The sequence below is a fragment of the Lycorma delicatula genome, chromosome 4 (genome assembly GCF_047948215.1).
Source record: "Lycorma delicatula isolate Av1 chromosome 4, ASM4794821v1, whole genome shotgun sequence".
In the NCBI taxonomy this organism is placed as follows: Eukaryota; Metazoa; Arthropoda; class Insecta; order Hemiptera; family Fulgoridae; genus Lycorma; species Lycorma delicatula.
The window spans coordinates 149,918,561-149,927,447 of NC_134458.1; positions in this window are offsets into that span (position 1 = coordinate 149,918,561).

Genomic DNA, 8,887 nt, shown 5'->3' on the forward strand with positions numbered 1-8,887 from the left:
AGAAATTTTGTGTAATTTAATCATAATCGTCATCTATGTTTGATATGGTAATTGTAGAATTCTTTTTTTTTTTTCATTGTAATTAAATGATGTTTCTATTTTTATTTAAGAATGTATAATAAACTTTATAGATATTTGTAAATATATTTTACACATACACACACACACACACACACACACACACACATATATATATATATATATATATGAATTAATTTAATGTAAATATGTTGTGTTTAAACACTTTTACAGTTAGGTATATTTCATAAAATATTTTCATTACATGTAATACATACTACATATAATATATGTATATAAAATAAAACAAAATTCTTGTAAATAAAATTATTATTAACTTAGATAATAAAATTATTTTTAAGAAACTCATTCATAGAATATCAATCACAAAAGTTGATTTGATGAAGTAGTGATTAGAAATCAATATTTGTATAGTTAGTTATATGTAGAAAACACTGATGTTATTTTGTTCTAAATAGTGTTGGTCTGTGTATTTATATAATTGTTTTTTCTCTCTATCTATCTCTCTTAATGCTATAATAATTATTAAATATTTGTGATTTTATCTGAAAAAAAATCTTTTGTTATAATACACACCTAATAATATATAAATAATAAAAGAGAAAATAGATTTGTTGAGTTCTTTTGTATAATAAAACGTACAATCCACTCATACTTTTATTTATTTATTTATTATTTTAAGGCTATCTCTGAAAGCACAGCTTTTCTTTCACTCCTTAATTTGATCATTCTGCCCGCCTCAACAACAATTTCTATGTCAAATCTCAAAACTCTTGAGTGTACATCTTCACTCTATAGGGAAAGTGATTGTAGTATATTTTTCTCTCCACATGATTTCCTTGTCAATTTCATCCCTGTTTTATCATACAGTATTTGGAAAAAATCTTTAGGCAATTTTCAAATGTGCAGACATCACAGATTTTATATTTACTGTAGTATGGAAGATTTATCTTTTTTCTGTTTGCAAATTAAATTTGAATTCTTTTACTATGTAGCATGTATTTTTTAAAATTGCTGTGGGTGATTAAATTATTGTACTGTCACATATAGAATAAAACCAGTTCACCAACTTTAACAGTCTCTACCACCTTTATGGTTTTCTTGGCCATAAGACAAGAGACACATAGTACATGGAGACTATTTGGCAACCAACGCAATTAAGCTTCTGGGAATTAAATAACTTTAAAAAAACATTCATATATATATACATGCATGCATACAGGTGATATTGAAGTATGAAGATGATTGTATTTCAAAACTGAGTAATACTAGAAACAAGTGTGAATCTACATAGTTACAAGTCGTGCTTTGAAATTTTTCTCTGACATTAAAGTAAATTTTATGAGAAAATAATTTCCTGATAAATGCCTTAGTTATCATTTAGTTTTGTTGTGTAATAAGCATCCTTTACAAGAAACTGAGAGAATAAAACTGTGTATGATGTATGGGTGCGATCATAAAGTTGGCTGTTACAAGAGGTATGTTATTTAATAATAGATTTCTGTATGAAAAACTACTTGCACTGGGAGACTAGAAACTGCCACCAATGATACAAAATCATTAGATGTTTGTTGAGGGCCCTCATTCATTGATTTAGAAACCGTTACCCAACATAACATTAGTTATTTTTCAGGTAATAAAATAATTTTAATCCTTTTAAGCTACACTTTGTGCAATAACTTTCAGAAAATTTTGATTGACACAAATTTGTTTTGTGATATTATAATGTAAACGTGGAATTGAACACAATTTTTTTCTAATTCAGCTATATTTACAAATGAAACTATGCCCATATTAATCGGCCATGTATCATCTGTAGATGGATGTTAGAGAGTCATAACACAGTACCCTGAGAAAGTAAACATTAAGACAGGAGTCTAATTGTGTTGTAGGGTCTTTTATATTAGATGGAGATTCTTATTACAACTTGTTAGTCAATAGGATTTTACCATATATCCTGGCAGAGTTTGTACAATAATTAGGTAACTTATGGTGTCAGCAATTTGGAGTGCTACCTCACTACGATCAAAGGACATGGCAAATTTCAAATGAAACATTTCCAGATAATTGGATAGGTCGTAGAGAAGCCGTTGATTGGCCTGCTGCCAGGTCTCTAGATTATTATTTTTGAGATTGCTTTGATAACTTAAAAACCCTATAATTGAAAAATATGTAAGTACTCCCACCAAATACAAGTTATAAACAGATTTTACTTGAGGTTAGCACACTATCAAGCTGTAGATTATGTTGAACATTTCATGTAAACTAGTATACTTTCAATATTTATTGTATTAAACATTTAACTAAATTTTTAATTAAATATTGAAATAATTAAAATATCAGTTTACCTAGCCACTTAAGTTGTAGTAGCGTTGTAAATAATTAGTTCAAAGTTTGTTATTGGATGTAAGTCTGAAGGTAAGGAAATAAAAAAAGTTACTAAGGCATTTTACCTTTATTTTTCAGTTTTTGCAACTTATATAACTTGATAACAAAGGCATTTATCAAAACAGTTTTAATTTTTCTTCTAAAATGTTACATTAAAATCAAGTGTGATATGTTCAATTACTATTTTAAAAAATTACAAACGCCATAAGTAGTAATTTTGTAACTGTGTAGATCCACATTTGTTTCTGCCTCCTAGTATGCTTCAGTTTTAAAACATGAAGCCGTTAACATACTTTATTCATATATATATATTGGGAAATTAGTAACTACTTAATTTATACCTTTTACTGATCTAATTTTGTACAATTTTTGAGATTTACCCAATTCATAGCATTTTTCTATGCCTTATGGACTTTATCTTGATGTGACACATAATTTTACACTGCTGCATATTTCAGCAAAGTTCCTTTATAATGAAATTTCGGTTTTGTAGAACTAGATTTTGAATTATTTTTACACCTCTTTGATAGTTTAGCTTTCTTTTGACTATACTCCCAAGTTTTGTTGTTACATATATCTTTCTAGTTTTGTTTTATTTTGCTCATATATTTCAAATGTGAAGTATTGGTTTTTTTATGTAATGTCTGTATAACAAATACAGCAACTGATATTTTTTAGTTATTAAATTATTAGAACTTACCCATGACCTTATATTGTCATTTAACTTCATTATTTTTTCATGTATTATTACTTTTCTTTAAAGTTTTAATTTTTGTAACGTTTAATACAATAGTTCCACTAGTAAGGATAAAAAAAACAATTATTTGTTAAAGACAACAGATGCTGTGGCTTGTAATATACAATCTGCATAACATCCATTGATTCTGTCTGTTTTGTTTTGTATAAGCTCATAGTTTTTTTTTGTAGTAGATTCTATTTTCATTTTACAGTTTTCAAAAAATTATTTTTATTTTTCCTTCTGATAGACTAACTTGGTCTACTTCTGCCAAATTCCAGTTAATTCATTCGTAAACTTTAAATACCATTGATTTCTAGCATATGCCATGCAGTGGAACTGTATCAGTGTCATTGATTTACAGGAACCGTTTTATTAAATGTGGCTTTGTCCATTGACATTATTCTTCACTTTGTTCAGATTCAAGGGTGATATACTAGCCTATGAAAATATTGAAGAATGATTAAAGTTGTAAGGGATGCAACTGATTTTTTTTTTTATTAATGAAATTGATTTTTAACGTTTATAAGTTTAGTAGGATTTTTGTGTGCTCTAGACTCGCAGAAAAGGAAAATTCAAATCTGTTGTAATAGTGTTAGGATTCAAGTTCATTTTCTGATTTCTTAATACAGAATTACTTCTCTGTCAACCAGTTTTGTGTGAAATTAGTCTAGTTGGTTATTTTATTTAAACACCTTTGTGCAAACAAGTTTTCTGAGGAACTTCCTGTTTCAACCTGTCCATTCAATCAATTAATATATAGTCTATGAAGATAACCATTTACACACACTACATTTATATACTTTGCTTACATTTTATGTTACAAAGTACTAAAAAGTGATTACTCATTCATAATTTTTAATAGCTTCTGTTTGGAAATAAATCACATTATTTCTTAAATAACTAATTTCTTTTTTTTTTCAGTTTTTGTAGTACTTAAGTTTTGGTTGTGTTATTTTTTTTATGTAATTAATGGATAAATACTATTGATATTCTGGAAATCTGTAGTTATGTAGTGCAGCTTTGTTGATTCAGTAATTAAGGTCCCATTGGTAGCTGTAACTTTTGCTTACCTAGTTAATTAAGTTCTATAAATGATATGGTTTGGTAGGGCATTAGTCATCATTCCCTCTATATCTAAAAAGTCGGTTTACAAGTTGTTGATCAAAAGGATTTGATCTTTTGCCAACTTCACTTTCAGATGAGATATTTAGCTGAAATCCATGCCAAATATCATTAAAAGACTGATCAGGATCTCTAAAACGCTGTGGCAAATGCATCACTGCACATTGACAATATCCTCAGTTTTCAACAGATAATATCTTGCATGGTACCTTTCACAGTTGATCACCTGAAATTTTACATATCTGTTACCTTCATTTACAAATAATAATGTAATATTAACCTATTATAATCTAGTTACTAGGAAACCATCGTACAGTAGGTTATTATTTAAACCACACAATTCATTATGTTTTACATAAATATATGTTATTTCTCATGTGTAAATATTTTAAAATTGTTAGCTGATTGATTTCATGTCCAATTTTCAATTTGTCACCTCACTTTCTAGTTGTATTTAATACATAAATAACTACAATTAAGGATAATGGAAAATGAAAAAATAAAAATGTTATGAATCTTCCTGCAGTTATGTGCAACACAACGTCAGACCAAAATTAAAATATGCCAACAAAATTGAATATAGAATTTCAAATTAATTAGTAAATTTTATTTATATTATTTGATTATGTGAAAAAATGTAATTATAATTTTAAAACAAAAAATGCGTGTTAGATTAATGCACTATCGGAAGAGTCAAACTGTTTGCTTTATAACTTGAATATATGATAACAATCTAAATTTTTTATTACTGTTTCTATATATATTTATTTATTTCTCATACAGATAGCTTAAATTAAGTCAGATTAAGATATATTTTATGGATAGATAAAGTTTTAAAGAAAAATCAGATTTTATTGATTGATTCATCAAATACAATTTACAGTTTCAGTTCAAATACAATTTTTTTTAAGCACTTTAACATGTTTTTATGTAATAATTACAAAATCTTGAATATTGGTAATTTAAAAGGTTTTTTAAACTTAGAGCACTTTATTTTTAGAACAAATTTATAGAACTACACAGAAAATATGAGAAAAATGTAATTTTAATAACTAATGTATTGGGTTAAAAAAAAAATTATGAAAGCAGTGAAAAACTATAAGTGTAGATGAATGGGACAAAAATTCAATTTCATTTTTAACATTCTTAAAAAGTACTAAAAACTGACAATTTTGCAACATACAGAATATTTCAGGGAACTGGAGTATGGAAAAATTAAATAGTACAAAGTAAAATAAAATCTCAACAGGCAAGTTTGCATTTGATAAACTGGATCCTCTTGATCAAAACTAAAAATCTTGAAGGTCTTTCACTTAATGCTGATTGCATTTAGTATTAACTAATCCCCCTATAGCATTATACCACTTAAAATAAGAATCTGTGCCATTAAAAATAATTCTTTCTTTCAGTTTTGTGAAAATTACGTGTAGGTTTTAAAAATAAAATTTATCAAAATTGTACTTATGTGTTTTAGAAATTAACTTGAAATTTAACTAAACACGAAACCAAATTGCATGATAATTTTTTTCATTCACTTTTGCAACCATTCTCAGTGAATGGTACTGATATTTATTGCTGGCAGACTTTGTTAACAACATGATCAAAAACTGTATCTGTTCATTTATTATATTATTACATTTTTGTGTATTTCTATATTTTCAAAATGTGCTTTGTGTATAGGCCTAATGAATGATTTTGTTTGTTCTGGAGGCTAAAGTTAAAGAAAAAAAATTGTATACAATACTCGTGAATATAAAACTTAACTGTTCTGTTGGCAAAATGTTTTGCTAAATAAAGATATGAACATTGAAAAGCCCTCCAGAGCAATGTGACATTTGCTAACCAGTTCTTAGTCATAAATCCAGCAAAAATGATATACTAAAGAAGACACAATTCAGATTACTCACGCTTTCAATCACATTTTTAATAGTCCTCCTAATAAAAAAAAAGTAGATGCATGTGTGAGAGCATCACCACTCATTGAGAGCCATAAAAAATATGCCTGAATATATTCTGAAGTAAGTTTTTTTTTTTAAAAACGTTTTGTTTATACAACTTTGTTCAATGTCATTCAAGAAGTTTAAATTTCATATTAATATCATCGCCGACCAACATGGCCAAAACAGCAAATTTTAGAAATTGATTCCATAAAGATTGTGGAAAAGTATGGTAGCTTGTGAATTCATCCTAGATTAGTTCTGTGTTATTTTCTCAAAACAAGTATTGAATTGATTTGGTAGAATAACATTCACTGTTCTTACGTGGGAAACCATTGTCCCAAATCTTTTTTATTAATCTTCTCTGTGACATTGATACATTTCATCTTCCAGTCTCATTTTAAATGCAGTGGCCGTCTTTTTGGTTGTTTTAACAAGCCTTCTGTCTACTTTCAAAATCATTGATCACTCTATTGCTTGCAGATATCAGCTCTTCATGCGAGTCTTAGGCCTGCAATAAAGCAAATTTCCTAATCTAATTTTAGTAATATTTGTAACTGATCCAGAATGTTATTTATTAATAAATGGACATTTACAGCATATTTAATCTATGTGTATATATTTTTTAATACTTGGATTTTTTTGTGAAGGAAGTGGTCAGTTACTTCAATAAAAGTAATTTCATGTAAAATTTAATTACATTTTTCTGCTGAAATGATGTTTTATAAACTTACTCTAATGATATAAATAACAGATGGCTTGATTAATCATATATGTATTTTAATTAATACTGTAGTACTGTGACTAAAATACATATTTGATTTTTCTTATCTCATCTCTAGATTCCCTAATACCTAAGATAACCAACCAAGTTGTGGTTGAATTTTATGTTAGATCAATCTAAATACTCAGTTCAGTAACTGTTTTAAAATTTTTTTGTAATCTTAGACTGTTGTTTTGGTAATATTTTCATTCCTTACTATAAATGTTAATAATATAAATTTAACAAATAAACCTTCATTTGCATCATTGGTGATGTAAAGTGAGTTAAATTTTTGCTTATTCTGCATATGTAATTCTTTCTTGATCTAATGTTATTTGTAATTTTTTTTTTGTTACTGTACTATCATAACACTTTCCTTAAGCAGAGATTTTTTTGCTAGATAATATACAAATGGACTTTCTTTTAATTGGTTTCAGTTTACTGGCAATTGTTTTTTTTCAATTCGCTGATATACCAATCTATTTAAAAATGTTATTATCAATTTACTTTATGTGCAAAGATGTTCAACAGGGATTAAATTGGTCTTTTACTAATCCATAGTTGTATTTCAAGAAACTACATAAAGAAATCACAAAACAAGAATTTTTAATTAATAGTTAGGTAATTTCCTAAATTAACTTAATTCATTGAAAGTATGCACTTTATTTGCTTATGTAGTTTCTAATTGTTTTTAAGTTTATATTGTTTCGTAATTGTATTGTTTCTTTGAATTCTTTCAGTTTTAAAATGACCTGTATGAAGTGTGACTATTTTTAAAATAGAACAAAAATTGAAAATGTTTGAGAATTTTTCTACTGGCAAACATATAAAATGTTGATGATTTGGGCATCAATAAATGTGCAATAGTTTGTTATGTTAAATATATCTATATAAATTATATTAACCAGTTTTATTTTATCAGTTTTTTGTAATATTAATTGATAAAGTTATTTAAATTTGTTTAAAGTGTTACCAATTAAAAAATCCTCACAATGTCCTACTACTCATTTTGTAACTCATTTTTGGGTTAAAAACCTAAGTTTGGTGCAATTAGTAGGTGTGAAATTAAGAATAGTAATCCATCATTGTCAGAGTGGAACTCCATTGATGTAGCTTAGTTTAGTTGTAATTAGGTTTGTGTGTAAGCCAGCCTCTGTGGTGCAAGTGGTAATTTCTCAGCCTTTCATTTGGAGGTTCCAGGTTCAAATCCCAGTTAGGCATGGCATTTTCACACACTACAAAATTGCCATTTCATCTCATCCTCTGAAGCAATACCTAATGGTGATCCTGGAGGCCAAAAATGTGGTATGTAAAAATTAAAGAAAAATTATTTTTTATAACAGATAATGTCTTTTAATTTGTAGTTTTGTTATTAGTCTTCAATATGTTTTACTCTTAAAGATACAGCTTTGTAATGAACAAATGATTAAGCATCAGTTAACAAGGTTTTTATAACTTGCGATAAATATATATACTGGTCAACTATCCAGCATGTTGTTAGCAGATATAATAACATCTAGATCAAGGGGTAAATTCATATGTAAATTCCTGATATTTAACGTTTTTTGTGACATTTTTAAAATAGTTTGTCTTTTTACACTAGTACACTAGTACTTGTCACTTGAATTAAGGAAAATTGTGCGGCCACTTTAAGCTAGTTTTTTATTTCTTAATTAAAAGTAGAACCATTTTCTAATTTTTTTTCTGTAACTGAAGCAGTTTGTCTTCACATGATTTTTCACAATCTTTCATCTGAGTATTTTTTATTTACCTGGTATTGGTAAAAAATTAGTAAGCTTTTTTGTTGTATTATTAAAATGGAATTTAATGTAATTTTTTTATCTGATCCGTTAAACATAATTTTCTCCTGGCTTTCAAGAACTTGATTTCATAAAATTC